The sequence below is a fragment of the Euprymna scolopes genome, chromosome 22 (assembly GCF_053919585.1).
Source record: "Euprymna scolopes isolate OS-2025 chromosome 22, ASM5391958v1, whole genome shotgun sequence".
NCBI classification, from domain to species: Eukaryota; Metazoa; Mollusca; class Cephalopoda; order Sepiida; family Sepiolidae; genus Euprymna; species Euprymna scolopes.
Window position 1 is genome coordinate 5,807,760 of NC_136503.1, and position 26,355 is coordinate 5,834,114.

General features: G+C 32.9%; 1 protein-coding gene across 2 annotated transcripts in view; it reads right to left on the reverse strand.

The window, feature by feature from the left end:
• The window catches only part of LOC145243865 (serine/threonine-protein phosphatase 2A 56 kDa regulatory subunit alpha isoform-like), a 381,258-nt gene that overhangs the window by 146,387 nt on the left and 208,516 nt on the right, over positions 1 to 26,355 (reverse strand). The gene's annotated exons all lie outside the window — the stretch shown is intronic.

The following is a 26,355-nucleotide window of genomic DNA, read 5'->3' on the forward strand; positions in this document are numbered from 1 at the left end:
TGTGTTTGTATATTTGTATGTACAGGATTCAGCTCTAAATTAATTAGCCAATCATGAATTTTTGAAATACAGCTGTTAGATACAAGGGATAGTAATGTGAGCTATATTTAGTTTAATTTAATTTTTATGCAAAAGGGATAACATAAAAAAGCTCCGTCTGAAAATTCAGATACTTTTTGCGAAATTTTAATAGATATTAGATATCAATTATTATACCCAAATTTAAATTTCTTAAGAGTAGTTTGTTTTTAAGGGAAACAAAAATTCAAATATAAAAGATTTACATTAAATTTTATAGTCATTAGATACTAATTTAGCAAGATTTCCTGAAATAATTGTTCGTAACACACCAAGTTTTAGCCTTTCATTAATTATATTTTCTAGAATCAAAGCAATGGATTTTATTCAAAATTAGAATAAGGATTATAGATATAAGATTTAGTATCATTATATCTTGATTTTAATCTTCATATGTGCAAACTGTTTTGTTCGGGAAATTACTTCACTTGTACTTGGTCGGATTGACCTGGTTTCCTCCTGAGCATGAACTGCATTTTGACCATCACAGTCCAGTTTCATTGAGCTTGGGCTGGATTGCAGAATATAGCTAACCATTCCAGATTCTATCGTCAAACCTTTTTTTTTTAACTGCCCACAGACATGTTTGCACCAACAAGTCAGAGAAAGAGGATCTTGAGATTGAGCTCTTCCTCTGACCAATGAGCTGCATATCCAAACCAGTAAGATCACTGAAGAACGGGCGGCAGGAGGTTTAGGTTTGATCTTCGGTGGAGAGTAGCGACTGTAACACAATCTCCACGGTGTCAATGCAGAATAGTGCGAAGACGGTCATTGAAGACTTCCAGTTTGTGAAGATCAGCCGCTTTTATAGGCCAGATCTCACAGCCATAAAAAGGATGGTCCTCACTATCACTTGATAGATGCATCTCTTTGTGCCCAAGTGTATTTTCCCATTGAGAGAACAGCGATCAGTTGAGATGGAAGGCGAACCATGCTGCTCTTATTTGCCATCCAATCTCAGCTGCTACCTGCTCAGTTGGCATGATAGAGCTAAGATAGACAAAGAAATTCACATTATCTAGGTGAGTTCTGTCCAGTGTGACCAGGTATCTTGATCAATCAGCGAAGCCATGACCTTTGCTTTGGAGGCATTGATGCGCATCCTTAATGTGCAAGTAACAGTGTGCACTCAGTTGAGTATGGCTTGCACCTCCCCACCAGTTGATCCAAGTAGGATGATATCATCTTCTTAAGCAAAGTCAGACATGCTCACGTTTCGCCCACTCACAACCCCCTCATGACCTTGAAGAGCTCCATTGAGGATATAATCGACTGTGCAGTTGAAAAGGATAGGGGAGAAGGCATATAAGTCTGTCAAACACATTACCATACCTCAAACATTTCTGACTCTCCACTGCAGACCCACACACGAGCCCTCGTAAACTGATAGTAGCTTTCAACAATCCACATAAATTTTGCTAGCATACCATCTATCTGCACGATTCGTCAAAGGTAACTGCAAAGTCAACAAAGCTGGGTTGCTAAAACACTCAACGATTTTCAAGGGTGTGCCCAAGATTGAAGATCTGATTGGTATAACCCCTGCCTGGTCGAAAACCGCCTTCACAAGAGTATGTGCAGGAGTCATGGATACTTTGGAATCAACAAACAAACGTTTGTTTTAAATATAAATTTTTTTTGACAAAGTGCGACAATTCAACGTCTTAAAATCCAACCTGCCACTGTGTTCCCATAAGTATTCTACGAATACAGAGGAGAACGGTTTTTGCAGACAACCACTCACAGTTGATCTCACTCAAAATCCTTGCAGTGTCTGTCTGGAATCTGATGGCTTCCTGGTTGTTCCTGCATCAGTGAATATTTCATGGCGAACAGTATGCTTCAAAAATTAGAACTTCTGACCCTTTCCTCAAATCTATTCTAATGAAACTTCCTCCATGAATACAACTTATAATATCAATGATACTAAGGCATCTACTGCTTATATAAGAGACATGCATCTGCCTTCAGGTTGGCGAGGCAGATGACAAATCTGGAAGCCATCACTGTTCCTAGTATGAAAACAGTTATACTCGTTTGTTAGAATGTACGGATGCTATGCAGTGAAGAAGAAACTCAATCTCTCACCATGAAATAGCAATACACATAGACGATAAAAGGTTTTGGATAATCACAGATTTCATAGAGGTTCTGCTAAAATTGTTATATTTTTAAAAACCAAAGCACTTTAAGTCCTCAAAATACCATCGTTTTGTTTGGGAATGAATATACTTTCAAATGAATTAATAATAACGTACGTTATATATTTTAAGAGTTTTAAGCAAATAAAATGATAAAAATGTGAACCATGATAAAACTGCATTTTCGATAAGGTTTTGTAATGACCACCCCTGATTTGTAAATATTCGTACCATGTTTGTATTAAGAATTTTGTCATGAAATTTGAAAACTAACCAGAAGAGACATCACTTTTAATAGTTTGGGGTGTCTGAAATACTTTTGACCGCGTTTTTTTAAATTTTATTTTTTATTGTATTATAAAGACTTCAACATAATGCGGACACCCACTAGTAAATAAAACAATCTTTTTACTGCCCCCCCCCCTCATTAAAAGTATAATTGTATGTTGTTTTCTCTTGTGGTAGCTAGCAATTTAAAATCATGATATCTGGGGGGGGGGATTTGTTTCTATTAACTTTCAATGCAAAAGTGTTTTATAATATTAGTAATAGCATCAGCAGTAAACAGATTTTTTTTTTGTTGTTGATTTTTATTCCAGAACGTTTTTTTTTTTTTTTTTTGTTTTAAATAATTGAAAATATGAACATAAAAAATGTTCTTACGTGTTTAGTTAGCTTAATTAGAACTATTCGGTTATCTGAATATTAAAGCAATCCCAACCAGTCCAGCATAATGTACTTTGTCCAACTTGCAATTCCTCGCATATTTCTAGTCAACATTTTAAAAATATTTATATGATTGAAAAGATAAGAAAACATAACTTGCGTGCATTTTTATCTATAGCATTAGTTTTTAAAGATAAATTAAACAGATGTTAAAAATGTGAAATGATTTTGTTCAAGTGTACGAGTGGTATCCTCCCCTATGTGTTTCATTTTCATCTTTTTTACAATTTTTACATTGAATTATTATCGAATGGACATAATTATAAAAAAAAATTATAAAAAAATTAAATTAAAAAAAATCTATTTATAGGTGTGCCAAGTTTCTAGTGAAATTAAGAAATAAAAAACATCTTAAACTGGAAAGTTTAAAACGAAATAATGCGTCACTCAGAAAAAATGCATGAAATGTAAATGAAAATAAAAAATTCATTCAAAATTTGTGAACGATTTTTCAGCTTCAACAATTTTTTTTTATATTTACATAGGTAGGCAAAAAATGCTTGATATTTTTTTCAAAATGTCAGGTTTTCTATTTGAGTGATGTCACTTGTTTTAAATAAACTTTTTGTCTGTTTATCTTAATTATGTAAAGTTTCACACCCTTCATTTACATAAGTTTGCATATTTTCAAGTAATTTGATGTTCAAAATCTAAGCTATAACATTTTCTAAAGCCAATAATTATGAACCAGTAACCGTAAATATGAGTATCAAACACCCTCTTTAAAAAACTCTTAATCCTACCTCTAACCCTAGGTACGAGTGGCAAGCCTCCTCCTAAGATCTTTATTAGCCCTAAAAAAATAACACTAAATCCGAGTGCCAAGCTCCTCACTAAATAAAATTCCTCTGTACACTACATATAAACGTCTTAAAAAAAAAGATCCTTCCTTAAAAATGCACTTTCATAAAAATAAATTGGTTAACTGTCCTAAACCACTAGAATGGCCTCGACATGGTGAATTATTTCACATTCAATTTGTGAAACTAACCCTCATTCTAAATTCTAAAATTATTTTTGTGTTGTTTCTGTCAAGTCTTCAGGATGTTCACACATAATTTCACTTAGCCCTAACCCAAAGTCAAATCCCCCCAATAATTGCACAAAACCCTCTTAAAACTACACATAATCGTAAAAAAAACAAATACACACGCGTGCACACACACAAAATTTATCTCCCATAGAAAAAATGGTTAACTATTCTAAAATACTAAAATGGCCAAAAATGAATCATTTTACATTAAATTCTAAAATAATTTTTGTTTATCTTTCATTAAAGGTTTTCAGGGTGTTCACACAAAGGTAGAATCATATTTTGGAGAGGTGATCAATGGGGTGGGAGTTGGAGGTAAGAGACGGTGTTAATCTACAATAATACCAAAGACATATTGCAATATATTCAGTCCTAGATTGCAATTTTGGTTTCTTGTACATAAAATGCATTACAATTCAGCTTTTAGTTCTTTAACTCCTTTTCTTTTAATGGATACATGGCATTTTTAAGGAATTGCAGCATATTTATGTGCATTTACTGCAGATTATTTAAAAACTATTAATTTTTGGAGATTTTCGGTAGCATATTCTGATTCCTTGCACAAAAATACACTTATATGGCAAATTTCATTGCTTAATCTTGTATTTAAAAAAAAATACATTTTTGCTGGAAAACTAGTGAAAAAAAAAATTTAAAAAATGACAAAACTCATAAGGTCTTAAAAGAGGGAAAATATCCAACCATGCAAGGCACAAAAATAGTTACAACTTCCTTATTTGTAATCAGATATAAAAAAATTTTAAAAAGATTCTTTCTTAGCTCATCAAGCTCTTTCTATATATGCCATCAATGTAATATTTGAAGCCATTTAAATTTTTTCATGAACACGCTTAATAATTATGCCATCAATGTGGTCTGTCTTTCAAAAGTTTGTCTCCTGGATAGTGGCCACAGTTGGATCAAAGTACCAGAAACAAACCTTTTTATCATTTTTACCAATGGAATCACCAATAACAGCAGACTTGACCCTCTAGAATGAGAGCCGATCTCACATAGGTTAGCTAAGATTTGTCTTAGGGGCGCTGTTATAAATGTTAGTGTCATCTTAGTATGCACACTAACAACATGACTGAAGAGGAAAAGTACAACTTTTATCATAACCTTCCGTCTACTGTTGACTGGACCCCTTTATCGGATCTCATTTTGGCAGCTTCGGATTGGAATGCTCACACAGGACTGGCAAACGAAAACACCAGGCATGTCCTCAGCCTCTTTGCTCTTAGTACAAGATGCGACAATAGTCATCAACTAGTTAATTTTGTTACGACAAGGTGATTAGCGGTTGTAAATACCTGCTTCCAGCACCTACATCATCTTATCACTTTATGTTCGGATGATGGCCACGCAAGCAATCAGATCAATTATATCTTGGTGCGTGCGCAAGCTTTTTTCTTTTTGAGGCATGGTTACTGGTAGTGAATTCAGCTCAGATCACACACTAGTTTGAGCAAATCTTTAACTTGTTGAGGCAAGCAATCAAACAGTCAAAGTGGATCAACATCACTAATTTGAAGTTGGACGCTAGCACCTAATCCATGGTAGAACTGCATAATAGTTGAATAAAAAAATTTTTTTGTCAACCGAAAACATCAACCAGAGACAGAATGGTAACTCCTTGAATCCACTATCAAATGACTTGACATACAAACTCCTTGGTGTTATGAACTGTCATCAGGACTGCATAAGAGAGACTCCACCTCACGGACCAAGATCATGAAGCATGGATGACAGGTGCGCCGGACTCTTGTGATTTGTGATGAAGTGAGAGATATCTTGCACTGCCTACGAAAAGCATCCTAGTGAGGATGATACACCAGCGGAAATCTACACTGCCATGTCCAAGTACTTGCCCTGTGGGTTCTATAAATCTTTTATGCAATTTGGCGCACTGAAACATTACCCTCTGATTGGAGCAAGGCAGTATTCTCTCATTCTTCAAAAAAGGTGACAAAAAATCTGCTGAAGTTACTGGGGCATATACCTCTTAGATGTTGTGGCAAAAGCTTTTGCTGTTCTACTGCATTTGGGAAATTAATTTTACTTGGTCTGGGATGGTTATATATATATATATATATATATATATATATATATATATATACGTAAATTGAATAAAATCAAAACCTACATGAATAGAACTTCACTTATTTTGGCATTAAGCTCTTACAGCTGTTTCGTGAAAGGATGGACAATTACCTCTCGTCCATAGAACTGTAAATCTTCCATCCAGTCACTCCTCAGAGACGCTTACAACTATTCCCAACAAGTTTTTCAATCCGTTGTGAATACGTTTTATATTCAATGACTTTTTGGGCATCATGTATTTATCAGAAACTCCCCAAGTAATCAAAATTTTCATTCCATTTATCATTTTCAATCTTCTCATAATATTCATTTCAATCCATCCACCTCATTAACCTCTCCCCTCAAGTGGCATTTGCCCTTGATAAATGGTGATACATTACTTGATAAATGCACAAATTATCCCTCCTCTCCATGAATAGGACTTTGACAGGTATTACCCCACCTCCAGATCACAAACCTGTGAATAAAGATAAAAATGGGTGGCTCTATATTCTCACTTTTGGGTCTCACAACTGGATATAGTTATAATGCCACATCTAAGATATTCATAATTTTGTAAATAAAATACTGATTCCTTTAATTGAAAGCAAAAAAGGGGATTCTTTGCTAGAGTTTATTAAAAAAAATTATTCAATCCAACCCAGACAAGTTCTAATATGTAACATTTTTAAATAATCACAAATAAAAATAATCAAGCGGGATAACTCATTTTTAAATTGATAGAATCTAATAGAAGTTATTCATTTTATTTTAAAAATGCACAAAAACTAAAATGAATTCACTGCACTTTAAGCAAAGTCATAGATATGGTTACAACTATATATTTTTATAGCATTTTTTATTTTAAAAAGGATTGGCCAAATTTGGAGTATTTTTCATGTCATTATAAATTTGATGTTTTATATTATTTATCTTTATTTTTTTAGTTTTCATAAATGAAATCTTAAGAATTCAATTAAAAAGTAATTAAATTTATTTTTAGAAAATTATACACAAAAACTTTTTAGTTGGTCAATTTTCATCATAAACGAATTCTGCTCAAATTCTGATGGTATCTTAAACTGAAAATTTCATCTCACACTGACTCAGCAATACAGATTTAGTAGCTAATACTAAATAGTAAATAGCCTAAAAAAAAGAAAAAAAAAAAAAATGGAGAGTCAGGATGCAGGTATTTTGTATTATCATCCAACATGACATCCAGCCAGTTATAATGGCAACATACCAGTTGATAGAAGTTGGTTGTTGGCATTTAGTTATAATGCGAATGAAGATTTATGACATTAGGAAATCAATATTTGATGAAGATGTGCTTCTAGCCATTTGATTGGCTAATGTAAATCATTATGTAATTGTCAGAAGACATTCTTCTCTTTCCACCCACTCAAAATCATAGGCACTGGGCATTTCTACCCCTTCCTTACTAAATCACAAAAAAAAAAAAAAAAAAAAAAAATCTAGGAGGCAGACACCATAAGATTTTTTAAAGTCTGAACCCATTTGTAATATGTTTTCTGTGCTTTTCTTAAAAATCACATTAAATGAAACAGATGACCTATTTTAATTTATTGCCGTCCCCATCTATCCCCATTTTCTTGCTCCATTTTTTTCTTATTTTGTTTATCTTAACCATTGCACATGTTTTTCCTTAATAAAGATTTTTGAAATCACTGATTTTCTGCCTCCTCTATCACCTCCCCCTATTTTAAAACTTTCATGTTCATATTTTCAAACGTCAGTTTTTAAAATATAACATCTTCCCTAGTTTTCTGATAAAGTTTTCTTACAATAATGATGGAATATAAAATCTCATTAGAAGAGTTTAATTAGTCTTCCATTTCATCACACACATATGCATAAAATTTCAACACAAAATATTAAAATATTATGAGTATATATATATATATATATATATTCGAGATAAAGAAACTAATAGGAAATGAAGTGATAAAATTAAGAGGGGACTAGCAAAGGAAATAAGAGACTGAAACAACCAAAAACCCGTGTCATGATGACACGCAAGATCAAAACATGATTGGTGCAGTCATTCAGTTTTTTTACTCAGTACATGACTCTTCAGTATCCCTGGCCTTTTGGCTAGAAGCAAATTGTAGTATAAAAACAGACACCATTTTTTTCTGTCCACAGTGAGGAAAGCATCCTTTTAGACTGAGGCAATTTTTTTATTTTATTTATTTTTATTTTGGCCTCAATCCAGAACATCCCTTTTGGCAAGTGAATTTTCCCCACCTTAAAAAATGATTCTGTGTCGATGGAGGAAAGTAAACAGATTTTTCAATCTAGTAAAACGCGGTGATTGTTTAAACTCAGATTCTAAACCTGACTGTTGATCAGTAGTCAGAACATTTTACCTTATGATAAAGCTGCTGCCTATAGTGTGTATACATTCTCATATACTACCGATTCTCTACAGAGTTTAATTCTTTTTACGAAAAGTAATGCTTTATTTACGCTATGTGGGAACCGCCAAAGAGACAAACATTGACAGACATTGATTGAAATTTTACATACAATGAAGTTTTATTTTTTTTTTTTCAATAGAAAAGAACCGAAAAATCGTGTGTATAGTACTGTTCCTGAAAGAAAATATTCAGAGTGCAATCTGGTAGTTGGTAATTTGTAGGCAAGAGATAAAGAAACCTAAATAAAGCTATGTCACTTGCAGCAGCCCACAGATGAAGAGGAATGGAGTAGCAAGCAGAGCAAATAGAGACGAAAAATAAAGATGGAGAAAGCATGTGGGTTTACACAACAGATCAGAGAAAAGAAGTCTGACGATATTGTGACAAAAAAGGGGGATAATTTGGAAGTTAAGGGGAGAAAAAATAGGAGAGCATGACTACAGACAACTGATATATGATGAATAGCAAAGGCATGAAAATGAGGGTGGCGAGGGCGAAACAAACTAGGATGAAGAAGAGATGCTGGCTGACAGGCGATAGTAAATTGTAATCTTCAGATTACAAATAGCTTACGTCAAAGGAAGCATGCCATTGTCTGACTAGATACACAAAGTTAGCATGCTAGTCAAGGATCTAAAATATTTTCCCATTCAAATGAGTGTCTATGTGGGTGGGTAAGGGTGCTTTGAGGACTCTGGTTACCTAATGTAGGACAAGTTTATATTAACAAGGCTGAGAAGAACAATTACAGATCTAAGCATTCAGGGGAGATCAAATATACATTCCATTCTTAGAAAACGGTTCGTTGCAACAGTTTTAGTTCTTTGAAAGTGTTAAACATTTTTAACTCTTCTCGTATTACAATTAACTTACTACAAAAGTTGAGTTGGGACCTAATAAATTTTGCAGAATTTTTAAATAAAACTTTGGAGCAGGGTTTTTCCAATTAACTTCTCACCTTTTTTCTTTCTTAATATATAATATATATATATATATATATATATATATATATATATATATAGTTAGTTAATTATGTGTGTGCATACAAGGCTCACTCCGAAACTAATGAATCGATCATGATAAAAAAAAAGTTTCAGTTGATGTAATCTGACCTTCTTTAGATATATCTTCTCAAACTCTGGAATATTTCTGTTGAACTTTGGAATCTGCACAGAATTTCAAATGGAACCCTCTATTTAATCTATGGGAGTAGTATGCTCTTGTTCCACCAGCCATGACTGAGTAAAAGTCCTAAGTAATTCACAATTGTATTTTGAGTATCGGTTGCACTACAGATTGAACCTTCAGCCTCTAGTAGGGTGTAACTTTTATTACTGAATTTTACCAAGTACCCTATTCACTCTACAATCATCAAAGTATGGGCAACACATAAAATACAATCGCGAATCATTTAAGATTTCTATCCAAATATGAATGGCAGAACGAGAGCACGCTAGGGTTCCATTTGAAATTCTGTGCAAATTCCCGAGTTTAGAGTAATTTCAGAGTCTCTTTAATGCTCAAATTGAAAACGGCATTTCTGTCGGTTTCTAACTGTAATGTTCCTGTGACGGCTAATACCAAGTGACCCGCAAAAGAACCCTTATTTGTTTCTTTATCTCTCTGAAATCTCTTTCTTAAAAACAAATCTTGTATTCAATGTTTGTTAATCGAATTTAAATGATTTTGAAATCAATGTAGTTATGCAATACGTTCGATCCACATGTTGATTCAACCTCTTATCTATACTTGGCTCAACAAGAAATCCTTCCGACTGAGGAAGTCACTGTCAATTTCCGATGACCTGAGAATTTTAGCCCCGTGGGCCTTCTTGGGACTGAGAATTTTGAAAGCTTTTCTTATATCATTTTTGTCTTTCTTTTGATATCTTTCTTGCAGCACCATTTGTGTCTTCCTCTCCATTTTTTGCTTTGGTTGAACTTTGTGCTTTCTAATAACCTGCCATTCATGCTTCATTCTTCAACTGTATGCACAGAAGCTCTAATGGGGATAGAAGCACTTTAGCCCATTCCCGACTTGGTATCATAAGAATCTCCACCCTCATGGGTCTGACATTTGATGGGGATAAGAGTGGTGCATTTCTGATGGTGGACTCCTCTTTGACTCGCCTTTGACCAAACCAGAACAGAATGAAACTGTACCCTAAATCTTAGTGATGCGACGGAGGTTAACCAAACATTCCAACCTGGATGAGAGATGTAATACTAACACTGAAAATAGAAATAACATTTGTCTGTCACGGTCCAGTTGGAAATGATATTTTTGTCGGTCTGTTGCATTCATGTTTAAAATAGCATTTTTGTTAGTCTGCCATAATCAAATTGGAAATAGCATTTTAGGTGTTAAATGTGCGGATTAATTTTTTTTTTTTTTTAAATACTTGTTTATTTTTTATTTTTTTAAATACTGAAAATATACTGTTGCTAATAATGATGTTCCCTTGCTGGCTTACCAACTGCACCTCCACCACTACACATTTCCCAATTATATCTTGCTTTTAAGCCGTTATGCATGTCATAGCTTTTGTAGACAAGTTAGCATTGTATAATGATAGGCTTTAATTAGCAATCCTTATTAAGAAACCAGAGTTCTAATTTAGTTGAATGATAAACTTCATTTAGCACTTCACTAGAACATCTGACAATGGATTAATATTCACTAAAGAAATAACTATTCTCATTCATATATTCAAATTGTTGTTTCTTTTAATTAAAAATAGATTTTCAGTTTGTGAATTTCCATAATGATTAGCAACTTTGTAACGCATTGTTCTGTACAATCACCCCATCATACAGTGCTGCATTATTAAAAAAAATAATTTTTTATCAAATTAAACTACAGCTGAATAAAATATGCATTATTTAGCAATTTTAGTGATTTGTAAACTTTATTTTCAATGTTTTAAGCACCATGAACTCAAATATAGTGAGCATCTAATGCTGCTGTAGTTTAATACAGAGACAAACATTTTATATAAACCTATGCAATAAAGTTACTCGATCAAATAACATTTCTAGATTATTGTCAAAAAAGAAATATGATTTTAAAAACTATATTGCTTCATTGACTCGTTTCTAAAAATGTAAATATTTTCTCAAAAGGAAAGGGTCAGAGGTGAGGGGATGGCCATAACATAAATTGGATTATTTAACATTTTTATGGTGAATGATAAAAAAAATCCACCCTTTTTAATCATAGATGTGTCAAAATCTCTTCTGATTATGAAAGAAAAAAATCTTCAATATATATACACATGTAAGTATTGCTTTGTTCAATTTGATTTTAAAAGTAAAAATTTTAAAATAGAATTAAAATATAAAATTAGGAGTTTATTTTTCTTCATTCACTTTTTTATTTTTTACATGGGGGGGGGGGGGGGGTCACCACTTATCAAAGCCCGGAAGCCACTTGGGGATAAGGGTTATTGTGTGTACAATAATCAATGGGATAATATCATAGTAATAGTTGGTATTGAAGATTTGATAGTGTCTTAAGGGAGCGATTATTTAGGAATTTGTTTATGTTGGACTTTAAGACATCCAAGTTGTAGTCAGGTGAGAAACAGGCAAACGGAAGAGAATTCCACAGGCGTGCACTTCTCAGAAAGAAGCTTTGTTCATGGAATCTACGTTTTGATTTAGGCACAGATAAAGAGTGGGGGAAATTACTAACAGTGGTTTTAGCTAGATGGGTGTTTTTCGTGAAAGATTGGCAAGGGGAGCCCAGAGATTGGAGCTCAGATGAGCACTTGCCATGGAAATAACGATAAAATAAAGACAGGTTCACAACGTCTTTTCTGTGTGAGCGAGGTTGCAGGGAAGAAAAAACAGCAACCCCCACTAAGCCATGAAGTCTATTTTGTGCTTTGTCAAGGCAGGATAGGCTGTTTTTAGAAGCTCCAGCCCAGATGTGGCAGCAATACTCCATCTTTGGATATACTTGGCCTTTATACAGATAGAGAATTGCATCAGTAGTGAGATATCTTCTGGAGCGATAGAAGGATCCCACCATTTTCCCAGCGACCCGAGCAACAGATTTGATATACGTGTTCCATTTCAGATCAGGAGTAAAGGTCACACCCAGAAGCTTGTCAAAACATGAAGCCTCCCCAAGACAAGAGCCATCCATTTCAATTGATGCCAGATGGAGTTCAGAGTGTTGATGATGTAAAGATAGGAGCTTGGTTTTAGATACATTAAAAGTAACCAGCCACCTCTTCCACCACTGTACCACGCGCTCAAGATCAGAGGAGAGAGAATCTGAGAGAACTTTGTCATTTACGGCCTTTGATGTGTTGCCATAGATGGTCGTGTCATCAGCATAGATGTCAACGAATGATTTAAGTATGTGTTTTGGGAGATCATTTATGTAGATTAGGGAGACAGTTGGGCCCAGGATGGACTCCTGGGGGATTCCAGCATTAAAAACAAAGTATAAATAATTATATAGAACTAAATTTTTTAACTTGTTAAAAACTGGCAAAAGTTATAGATCATTGGCTTAGAATAGGTGCTTTATACCAAACTTCTAAAGTAAATATGGTATTGTAGTGACTAATCCCATTAATCCATAACTACATTGAACGAATACCATAATAGTTACTTTGCTGCACCTTATAACAAATTTCAATAAAAAAATTTCCAGCCAGATTAGCCGAGTAGTTTCTGAGAGAAAAAAAAGAAGTGAAATTTACAAACACACAGACAATGAAATATATAGAATGTTATTTTTTTCAGACATATTTTTGCCCTGGGTATTGACATAAAAATGATGACTACGGCTTTTTTTTCCAAGTTATTTTAAATTGTAAACTATTTGGCCTTTTACCCCCCCTCCCCGAATAAGTCTGTCAATTTGTTGAAACTTGTTTATGCAAAAGAAAAAAAAAAGGAAGAGAAGGAGAGAGAGAGAGAGAGAAAAAAAAGTCATTCTTAATATATATTCTTCTTTGAGAAATAAATGCCAACATGTACTTATGTATTAACCTTTAATACTGCAATGTCCTGAAAATATCATGCATGGTTTAATATTTGAGTGACAACAGAAGCAAAATATTCAAAAGTTCAAAATGAAAATGACACTGGATATCTGCTGTCTAACAATATGCACCCTATTTTGCACCCTATTTGATCAACATTGTTTTTGTGAGATGCTCAAGATAGGTCTTGGAGAATTTCAGTCTTTCTGATCAAAACATCGGTTAAACCACTGTGAGATCAGACTTTATAAGACCTCTGGATCAACAATCTATGAAATACAGCACTGAATAAGAGAATGGCTTCTTTAATTGGCTTTACCTTGGATTTGTTTTGGACACGTCACATGTTAATGCCTGGAATCTGAATAAAAGGACACTATTGACACCCCCAACCCTTCTGTTGAAAATTTAGGGATTCACTGTAAGGTCAGATTTGAAAAAAACACTCCAAACCAATCAGTTCTGGAATCTGAAGCTAGAAGAGGCAATGGCTTGATGTTAAGCATTTTACATGAATAAATAATGTTAACTTTCAAGTAAAAAAATTAAAAACATACAATATATAAAGAGATGTAATTTCAGAATATTTTATTCAAAAGATAAGAGATGATCCTTTGAAATTTATTCTTAACATTTTAAACAGATTACACAATTTCAAAAATATATTACCATATTTGGAAAAAAAAAAAAAAAATTTCCTTCCTGCTACCTATTTCCCTACCTGTACTGATATGCAGAAGTTCAAATATAATGTAAACTAATATCTTGTTAATCTTTTCTAGGCATTGTCCTAAATAGTAGACCCTTACTCACAACTAGCGATATGTCTTGTTAGGAGTGAACGTGAGTAAGAGGTGATTGTCATACGTTATGTTTTGTGGTCTTATGTGGATGTTGTAATAGTTTTTTTCTTTGGAATCAATTTTTTCAAAAACTAGTTAGAATTCCATGGTTTCTTCATGTCGAAAAAAAAAAAAAAAAAAAAGATTCTTATTTTCTTTTATTGATAAGATCATCGAAGAGTCAAGTTCTCATCATGACAAGTCATCAAAACAAAAATTAGCCATCACAGTAGAATGAGAAATAAAGATGTGTGTGTTGAAAAGTTGTAATTTGAATAAAATGTATTTGATAAATGTTTATGTAAACCTTGGCATCATTTCACAAACCCCCTACAATGTCAGATGAGCAGAACAAGAATTTAAAGTTTTGTATGTTTGGCAAGCAACCCTGTTCTTCTGATGAAACAGTAAAGATGACAGAAGCAGCCAAAGCAGTTCAAGCAATATGAAATCAATAGCAGAGTTATTTCATTCTGCTGAATAGAGTCAGTGCATATGCACCAATATTTCTGACAAATGTTGCTTATTCGTTTTGACAATTATTTTGTTTTCTTGTTAATTTCATTCAGAAACCAAATCATAAACCAATCAGAAAAATGTGGGAATAGATACTAAATAATATAAGTTATGAAAATATGTAATTGTGCTACACATTAGCTTTCGCATTTCATCCTCATAAGGAATCGTTAGGCTAAAACACAAGGAATTCATGTTACTGAGTATTTTATAAATACATGTATTTAGTTTAGCTAGCTAACCAATCAGATTCATTGTTATTGGGTTCTCTTAGATAAAAGCCTGACCGACTTTTACTTTATCTTTTGCTTTGTTGTGGATTGGGATGATGCATCCATTTTGTGAATGTATCAAATAGATGACCTTATTTTAACATGTGCATACTTTACGTTGTTTTTTTATTCGATTTTTATTATTATTATCCTAAACTTAAGTATATTCTGTGTATACAGTTTTTGCTTTCGCACTTCTACAGTTTAATAGATTTTTTGAATCCTTAAAGCTTCAAATTTCAAATTTCTCATTAAAACATAACTTACATGAATTGTCTAAATTTTTACCTTATGGCCCCTGTTCTACCTTGAGAGACAATGGATACCCTCTGTAAGAGTGCCTGTGTGTAATTGTGAAACAAGGGTTACAAAATCCCCAATCTCACTTCTGAGTCGGCACTGCCTAATTCCAGTGGCAAAGAGAAGTCCAGGACGGCTTGAAACAATGCTGACGCAAGCAAAGAGCATATACAGCACCTGGTATTTCCAAATGGTCACCCATTTTAGTACTGACCAAGCTCAAAGATGATTAACTTTGGTAATCTAACAGGAACTTGTGTGTCAGTGTTATTATATATATATATATATATATATATATATATATATATATATATAAAATAATAGAATTTGCTATTGTGAAGGTTATAAATTTCAAATTGAATGTTTTAGGTTTCATATGTTCATCTCCCTACCAATTAATATTAGTAACACTTTTAAAATAGTTATTAGATTATTTAAAAGGTTCTAGAGATTTTAAAGAACCAATTTTTTTTTTTTTTTTTTTTTTTTAACTTTTTAACAACTCTGCAAGCAACATATAACCATCCAACTCTGAAGGTATCCTGGAATGATTCACATCAGATGAAATCTATAAACCACTGATTTGCTTACTGCACCATTGAGTGTCTTAACTGTACAATTGATGCACAAGTAGCAATTATTACTGAAACTAGTATGGATGTGACAGAAGGGCCAGGCTACAAAGACTATTGCAGAATGCCCCCCAGTCTCCACTGCAAGCACTCATACACCTGTCTGTCCTACAAACAATGTAGTGCTAATGATAGATAACTAGAGTTTCTCAGATGCTGACAGCTGTAGTCTCTCTCCTACAGGTATTTTTAAATTGAAAGGAGAGACTACCAATTATTTTTGTACACTGCATAGCAGATCCATACACATCTCTCCCCCTCCTTATGTGGCAAACATATTCCAGCGCTATTGGAGGTGGCACTTGCTCAGCAGCAGGAAGTACATGATGGGAATATTGGCACACTCCAGCAAGAATATATTTGCATCAATTTATTATATTAACAAAAACTTTTATTAATTCTGATTGGATCAAAACTAGTATCAGAGTTATTTTCAGGTCATACTTCCAGGCATTATCCCCTCTTCTGAAAAGTTGGTTCATTTATTGCTGGTCGTCTGAGGTGCTCACACAGGAATACTGATGAGATTGACCATGGTAAACTTTGCATCAATTCTAGGAGGAACCAAAATTCCTACTATAAGCTGACTTTGTGCCTAACTTTGCTGCAGTAGGATACAGATAAGTGAGCTATCATTGATGGGGAAAAATATAGACTGAAATGTAATTTTATCAATGATAGCTCTGCTTTTGTTATCAAAGTGAATCTAACTATGGCATGGCTGTTGGGAAATGTAAAAAAAAAAAAAAATGTCATTACTTGTGAAAGAGCAGAATATTGTCGATTATTGATACATCTTAGAAACTGGAGGATTATTCTGGATGTAAAAATGGTAGAGAAAAACTTTAGATGTAGGCAACCGAATATTTTGAAAATTGAAAATGATAGAGAAACTGAAAACTGTGTGTGGAGGAGGGAGGGGGGGTAAGCCAAAGTTCAAAAAATCTTGCTTCATCATTTCAAATGAGTAAAATATATTTCATTGTCACATTACATCAAATAAAAACATTTTCCTTGTTTTCTTTAATTGTTTAATTTAAACAAATGCAAAGAATATGTATTTAGAAAGTAATTAACTCAATAATTAAAACATATTTTGAAATATAATTTTTGCCATTTACACATTAAATAAAAATGTGGCGTATTGTATTTTATAAATATTTATGTCTAGTTTTTAAATGTCTGATTTGTAAGAATAATTTGAAATCTCAGCATTTTGGAAACCAGACATACTTAAATCTGTTTAAAATATTGATGAAAGAATGTTGCTTTTTCAAATCGGCCGATTTTTGACCCACTTAAAAAAGTTTGCTTGAGTTTTGCAATTTAAGGAAATAAAAAAGAAAAGAAAGATGTATGATTTTTTTGCAAGATTTCAAGCTATTATAATGCTCCCCTAATCAGTCACCACTATCAAGATAGCATGGGGAGAAAAATCCCCAAAATGAAGAGACAATATGTCGTTGTAGAAATTCTGTAGTAGAGAACGGCCATGCATTCTTAATGATTGTTTGAAAGCAATTTTTGAACAAAATCATGTCAAAATGTTGGAAATGTCTAAAGCGCTTGATGTCAATATTTCAAGAATGTTTGATTTGAAGTAAATTGGTGAGGTGATGAAAAATAAATGGACCTCAATGAATGATCTCAATGAATGAATGAATGTTTCTAAAATCCATTTTCTGAACAATCTGACTACAATATGGTCATCTTCAAGTCTAACGTAAACAAGTTCTTGATGGGCCGTTACACTTGTCAACAAATTTACCGAATTTCCATTACTAATGATTACTATATTGTCCAATTTCTACTGTACACTCTTTAACCCTTATCCTCGAGTGGCCTCTTAGCCTTGATAAGTGGTGATCCCTATGTAAAAAAAAAAAAAATTAAAAACAAATCTAATTTGTATAGAATTCTTATTAAAAGCGATGTTTATTTTAAAAATGATTAATGAAAAGCCCCCTCCCCCCAAAAAAAAGAAAGACTTAAAAAAAAATTTTTTTTTAAATGCTGCACTGCTATAGGTGTATCAGAATTTTTCTAGGAATTTTTGAAACCCCTAACACGAAACTGCGAATAAAATATAAAAATCTCGTAATTTCTGTTAAAAGTGGGTTGTTTATTTTCTTTATGGATTATACTTCCAAAATAAACTATTAAAGTTGTTTTAAAAGTAATAGAAATATTTTTTTTTTTTTTTTAAACTGTAATGAATTTTCCGAACTCAATATTTTTCAATTTTTATACTTTAATCTATCAAAATTTTTCTATTGATTCTATTTTTACGATATTTTCAGGGTCAATGTGAAATTGTATGCTCTTTCCAATAAACCGAATATAATATTTTAGACAAACGTTCTTTTTTTTTTTTTTTTTTTTAATTCACCCCCCCCCCCATTTTCAAGTGTCTATTAAAAAGTAAATAATTTACTCACCGAAAAGTAAATTAATTTACTCACAAATTGAAGAGAAAAGGTCAAATAATATATTCAAATTTAAAACAAAAAAAAAAACAAAAAACGTAGTGTTTTTTTTTAGAATTTTACCTGTAAAGTTTGAAGTTTAAAACCTTTTTTTTAAACCACGTTATTTGTTTTTTCTTTTTTTTAATGGAACCTTGGTCCTTGCTTCCTTTAATTGAAAAAAAATTTAGGGCTTGAATTACATTTTTCGAGGAGTTATTAGCTTGGAAAGACAGGGGGTCGAATAATTCACGCCTCCCATTTTGAAATGTCTATCAAAAAGTAAATAATTTATGTACCAAAGTCTTATATATCACAAATTGAAGAGAAAAGGTCAATAAATAATATTCAAATTTAAAATAAAAAAAGTATTTTTTTAGAAATTTACCTGTAAAGTCCGAAGTTTAAAACCTTTTTTAAAAAAAAAAATGTTTTTTTTTTGTTTTTTTTTTAATGAAACCTTGGTCCTTGCCCCTTTGATTGAAAAACAAAAATTAGGGCTTGAATTACATTTTTCGAGGAGTTATAAGCTTGGAAAGATGGGGTGGAATTATTCACTATTTTCACGAAATTTCTTACACGCCTAGCACTGCTATAGAAATCACTCAAAAGTTTCATTTTCAGGGATTTTTTATCCATGAAAAGAGAAAATATTTTCCCATTTTTCGTTTTTTGTAAAAAGCAAACAATATGGGCTGATCTGTTTAATGAGGTGTTTGCCACGAGAGGCAAAATACAAGTTGAGAGGCTGAAGACGTGAGGCCAACAAGATGGCGACAAGATATTTTGTATTTGCTAAATTAGGCAAATAATTCATTTAAACCAACAGACATTTTTAAACTAAAAACATTCTTTAAATCGTGAAACTTATGAATATTCTTAAGACGGCTGTATAAATAATTATATTCAGAACACAAAACTAGGAAAAGAAATGCCAAGACATTTTACACCGCTATGGGGGTGGCAATGTAAATTAAAACGCTATGATTACTGGTAAAGATATTACAAGTTCGTATAAAACATATTTGACTTAGGTCAAACAAAGGTTAAAATTACCTACTAAAAATAGACATTCAATCGGCGTTGCTAATCTTAGAAATAGATTACAAGTGAAAATAAGTTTTATAAAGTGAAACTCTAGCCAGGTGCAAAGTTTTAGAATTTGGCAGGCATAGAGTTATTCTGTTAGGACGAGAATAACAAAATGCCATGGAAAAGAATTCTTTCAAACATTAAAACTCTATTGCATATACATAGTAGGCTTGTCAAAAAACATTTAGATATTCTTTTTAAATGATATACATTATTCATACTTTTTAATATTGAAAGCGTATACAATTTAATTTTTTGTTTTTCGTTGAATTTTGATGACCTACCATCACTTTGATCTGCCCTACCTTTCTCATAAGCAGATGTTTGATCTAGCTGTTGGCATGGTAACAAGTTTGACCTCTTCCTCTGCTACCTACTGCACATTACACTTTCGATTCTCGTTACCTTACTCTATGACCACTGTTCTTTATCATCTGTTTGCTTTAAAACTATGTGACATGCAACATAGACGGCCATTTACAAATACTATTCTTATAGAACCTTTTGATTCATCGTATCAAAGGTAATATTCGAGTAGCTTGTTTTTATATACTAACATTTTTTCTGAAGTTAAAAAACGTAAAGTTTTACCAATTATCTATAAATATAAAAGTGAAAATGTATGTATGTGTGTTCGCTTTTTCTGTGTGTCTACAAAAGGCTTTTTTCAGAGAAGCGGTCGCTCGCTTCACAACTTTTTAAAACTTTTTATATCACATATAAATCGTAATATCTAACAGTTAACAAAGAAGCTCGCCTGTCTATTTAATTTGCTCGATTTCGGGAAGATAAATATTCAATATTTGTCGCTCGCCGCATGTAGGTTAGTCCTTTTCCTATAACATCTTGGGGGGAGCGTTCAGCAGTAAATGAAATCCCGCAGTCAAACTTGACCTCATTAACTCATTAAAATCCAAGCTAAATCCAAGTAAATAAATTCAAACATGTTTCCGTAAGCAGTTCGCGGTGGGGCAATGGTTAACGTCGCACTTTTTTTTTTTCACAACTTTGCCTCAACGGTTCCGGTTCGATCCTCACACTATTTTTTTTTTTTAACCCCCTCCACCCACCTCCAAACACCTGGGCAACGAATGATGAAGAATATTAAGAGAGGATAGAAAATGGACAAAATCTGAATTCTGACAAATGTTGACATTAGCATTGAAAATGACCTTGTAGAGTGAACAACGTGTGGTCATTGAAAAAAAATTGTGAACGGATGAACGATTTTGGAGCAATTTTACTGTATAATAGCCCGGGAGGGAGGGGGAGGGGGAGAGTTATCCCAGAAAATCTATTCTGGCAAAAATTTACTTTCACTATGACTAATGTTTGTGCAAAATTTTTTTAAAAATCCAAGGAGTGGTTATTGAGAAAAGTGCGAATGGGAATGAATTACTAAATTCAATCCTTCCTTTGTCTGAGGGACCAATAAAACCAATTATATTTATTTTCCACAGATGAGAAGTTCTTGGAAAGAGACTTTGTTCATAGAAATTTCGTTTGACACAAGACACGGAGGGAAAAAAATTCTTTATATCCTTGTATAGAATATGACCTAGTAGTAGTAGTAGTTTTCAATTTATATGGAGACTAGAAATATCCAGTCATACATAGAAAGGTGCTAATAAAAAATTTCTATTTGATATGTTTTTATCATTTATATGAATTGATATATTAGTATCATGCATCTATATATTGCTCGGTTTCTTTAACTGAAGCTACAAATGAACTGTTCCGCATTTTGATATAAACAAGTTTTAACATTATGAAATACAAAATGTTAAACCAAAATATGTTAAGATTTTGGGTTCCATATCACTACAAAGAAAAACAAGTCGCGCGTGCGTGGACCCCCCCCCCCCCCTCTGATGCTGCATGTGAGATGATGGCACAAAAAATAAAGAAATGATGAATGTGAGAAATGTGAAGGGCCAACAATACCTTCACATTTTCGTCAAGTTTCAGATAAATCTAATGGATAGGGCAAAAATTATGGAATGAAAAGTGTTGCTTTTTGCAATTTTGGGGCATTTGTGACCCCTTTTGAGCTCTTTGGAATGCCAAATCCTTGTGAAAATGGACAAATGGTGCAGTTTCATGCCTTAAGACATGTATATTTGAAATCAGCATGATGGAAAACCACTATATAGGCATAAATATCAAGTTTTTGAACAATATGAAAAAAAGAGCCCCAAAAAACATTTTTTTTTTTTTTTAAGCCCTAAAAGTTCCGGAGGGATGCAAACCAGACTTTTGGCAGGGTCATCCATACTGAATTTATATTAACAATGGCCTCCACGTTTCAGTTTCAAATTTCAGGAAAATCTAATGGATGGGTCAAACGCTATGGGGCAAAAAGTGTCATTTTTGGCCATTTTGGGGCATTTTTTTTTTTTTTTTTTTACCTCTTTTGAGCCCCTGTGGACACCAAATCTCAGTGTAAATGGATAACGGTGCAGTTTCAGGCCTTAACACATGTATATTTGAGTTGACCACTGTGAAAAATAACTATATAGTCAGATATATCAAGCTTTTGTTGAGAAATATGAAAAAAGAATCACAAAAAGGGGTGTTTTTAGCACAAAGTCCACGGGGACACGAACCAGAATTTTGCCAAAGTCACCCATACTGGATTTATATTAACAACAATGGGCTCCACATTTTGACAAAGTTTTAGAAAAATCTAATGGATGGATCAACCGTTATGAAGCAAAATGTGTCATTTTTGGCCATTTTGGGGTATTTTTGATGCCCCTGGAGACGCAATGGAAATTTTCTTTAAAAAAAATTCTTTTACTGTGCATATCTATTTAATGAAATACAATTTGTGGCAAAATTTCAGGAAAAGCTAATAGACAGTTATCTGGCAATCGTCCAGATGCATGGATGCCACTGAAAACATAGGTCCCTCTCAGATAAATCGGGGAACCAATATTTTCAAGATAACTTTGGGTGAGGATTACAGGATACACGTAATTTGAATGTACGACCATATCTCAAGATCTTTACTAATTACTCAAAGAAATCTTTAGCTAGTAAACTGAAAAATGAATTGTATTTCATTAAAAAGAAAGGAAACTTTAGTTTTAAAACGTTATGAGAAAAACTGTTTTAATTATAAAGCTTTTAGACATTCTTATGGCGTTTTCACATTCACATCTTTGGTTTCCATTTCATCATCATCCACAAGTTCATCTACTGCAATGCCATTGATTTTCCTGTCTTTGAGATAAAAGAGTATGCTGATTCACATAGGATAAACATTGACATATCAAATATCTTTTGTAAACAATTGTTATCAACACGCGTCTTTGTGCGTTATCCATTTTGATGAGTCTTCGTATTGTTATTTTCAAGAGGAGTGGTCAACATTTCTTGCGGGTTTTTATTTATTATTATTTATTTCATTTTTTTTTTTCAGGAGGGAGGGGGATCATTCATTACATTAAGATCTACAAATATTCACATTCATTTTCTGAATATTCTCAAACTCAGTTAGCAAAGTTTCCAGGATAAAAAAACAAGATGGACTTAATATTTTTTTTTTTTTTTTTACACAGTGATCACCACTTATCAAGGCCTGGAAGCCACTCAGGCATAAGGGTTATTGCAAGTACATTACGTTAGTGTGGAGATTTGATGAAGTGTTTACTTAAGGGGGCGGTTCATTAGGAATTTGTTAACGTTGGACTTGAAGACATCCAAGTTGTAGTCAGGTGGGAAGCAGGCAGACGGAACAGAGTTCCACAGGCGTGCAGTTCTAAGAAAGAAGCTTTGTTCATGGAATCCACGTTTTGATTTAGGCACAGATAAAGAGTGGGGGAAATTTTTCACAGTGGATTCAGCTAGACGGGTGTTTTTCGTGAAAGATTGGCGAGGGGAGACCAGAGATTGGAGTTCAGACGAGCACCTGCCATGGAAATAACGATAAAACAAGGATAGGCTCGCAACGTCTCTTCTGTGGGAGAGAGGTTGCAGGGTAGAGAAAAGGGCATCCCCCACTAAGCCACAAAGTCTATTAGCAAAATGCTTATCTTCAACCATTTGACAGTTGTTCCAAGTTTGAGTGAAAATAAGTTGTTCTTGAAAAATAATGAAAATATCAAAATTTTAAAAGCAACAAGTTTGTACTGTGCCGATTATTTTTTGGTAAAGTAAAATTTTTAGGGGTTTTATCCAAATTCCAACATCTTATGATTACCATGTTGAGGTTAATGAAGAGCATATCTTTTATTCTCCTTAATGTCAAATAAATTCAAAGGTAATCATAAAAATCGTATTTTCGTTGCATCACAAGTTATCTCCTCTTGCAAAGAAGAATCAGCAAAATACTTGCCAAGCAAACTTGTTTAACAACAAAAAAAAAAAAAAATCCTAATTAAAAGTGATTTCTTTTAACTTAATTATTATAATACTTATTTATGTAGGATATGGACCATGCTAAAATCAACTTCAGATGCAATCCCCTGACCAAGAATCAGGTATATCCTATGGTGGAGTACTACTGCCACTTTAACAGTATTCTTTTATGTCACGACAAAATACAAAATCAACTTTGATTTCTTTCCCACAGAAGAAACATTGCTAGTCTTTCTCTTCTTTATTATTTCCATGGAAGATGTGCAACAGAGTTCCAATATTTGATTTGGTAAAACATTAACAAGAACTTGTCTTCTATCAGAAGTTCAAAGAATTTCCTTTTTTTTTTTTTTTTTGTATCTTTAAAACCAAAAGCAATTCCCAAGGACAGTATTTTTCATTGGATTTTTCGCTGCATTTCAGTCAATTCATCATAAAAGCATTCCGAAAGGTTATGCATGTAGACAATATGATCATGTTTTCCAGTGTCAGAGAGGTAAATGAGAAAACCATCGATCAGGTTCAATTTCGGGCTGGAAGCAATGGAATGGTGGCCAACTAAAAATGTGGCTCAGAATGGTCAAACGGGATAGAAAACTCTCTCTCTCTCTCTCTCTCATATATATATATATATATATATATATATAAAATGGTGTAATTGAATAAGTTGTTGCTCATATCAGCATTGCCATTATACCACCATGTTTAGTTGTATTTAAATTAAGATGCAGCTAATCGATTAAAAGGAGCTAGCTTGACACATGATGGGTGCCGTCATAAGCTTAAGTGTTATCTTTCCAGGAATGTTATCACTTTCTTTTCTGATGTATTTATACATGTGTGGATATATAATGGTCACATTTGGCAAACAATAGCATATTCATATAAAATCATTTATTTAGGGTATTATATTAGTATTGCTCCTCAATAAAGAGAGGGATAGGTATCGACTTGTTTCTCCTACACAGTGGAGAGAGAGAGACGCACAGATAGAGAGGAGGACGGAGAAATTTTACTTTAAAAGCAAATCAAAATCTTATTGGTTCTTATTTAATATAAATTTTTATAAAGCTTTTCTTTTTTTATTTGTTAAAAATCAATTTTATAAGAGTTCATGTTAATATTGATTAAAAAAAAAAAAAAATTCGTTATAAATCTTAATAAAAATTCACGCATCTATACACTCTTCATTGTCATAATTTGTGTGCCCTTTATTTTAGGGGTTTCAAGAGGGCCCTTCATGACTGTCCTTTGATTCTGTAATCCATACTCTCAATCACACAGAAAGGAAATGAAGTTCATGTTTTGACTTAAATATTAGATCCATTTCATTAACTTTCATTAAGTTGCTTTCGGTTATTTGTTGAGACGTCTGAATTCGCCCATCTTTATAATTAACATCTGATATTTCCAAAATTCTTTAACCATTTCAAATATCTCATGGCAATCAACAAATTCGCTATCTCCTTTCACAACAGACTGAAACTAATAAAAAAAATATGGAAACAGAAAAAAAGTGATAACTACCAATGTAAAATGTGAACTTTTCATGTCAGAAGGCTGACAAGTTACTTTCAATCCTACCATTGCTAAAAGTAATAAACCATCACTCTTCCCGTTAGCTGGAGGTGAAATAATATATAGAATAAACTAGTCTTGGTTGTATAACTAGTTGCGGAGACAGCAAAAAGTGAAAAAGCTTCTAGAATATCAAGAAACACAGAAAATTGTTATTGCCTCAAAATGATTAAATGCAACATGTGATTTCAAACCAGAAAGGAGATGATCACCACATGAAGAATTCCTGCACATAGCAAAATACTCATCAGGACTACATCCAACATGTGGTCACATAATTTGCGTCGACTGGAAATGCAGCATATATGGTCATAAGGAATAACAAAAACAAAACTGTTACATGATTTTCGTTGGGTTCTTAGAAGTGTATGACACTGCACAGGGTGTTACGAGTCGCTGTTGACAACTCTACAGAAGAGAATACAGTGAACTCATTATATAATAACAATGTTGCCTTTGCTAAGAAAAAAAAAAAATATTGCCGATATTATAGCGGGCTTAATATAGAATTTTAAAGTTTTTTATTAAAAAAAAAAAAAAGATTGCTTTTTCTGCGTTATTTTTATGTTGTGCAAAACTGAATTTTAAAAAAATTCAGTTTAATATAAAAAGAAAAATCTATTTTGATTTTTATGTTATGAATTATATGAAGATTCAATGTGTTAGCTGTTGAAATGAATCATATTTAAAAGGTCAAAGGTTGGCCTCTTTTTTGGTAGAGGGTGGAAAGGACGCATAGTTTTTTTTATTTTTACTTTGATTTACCACAAAATATCACATTTGTAAGTTT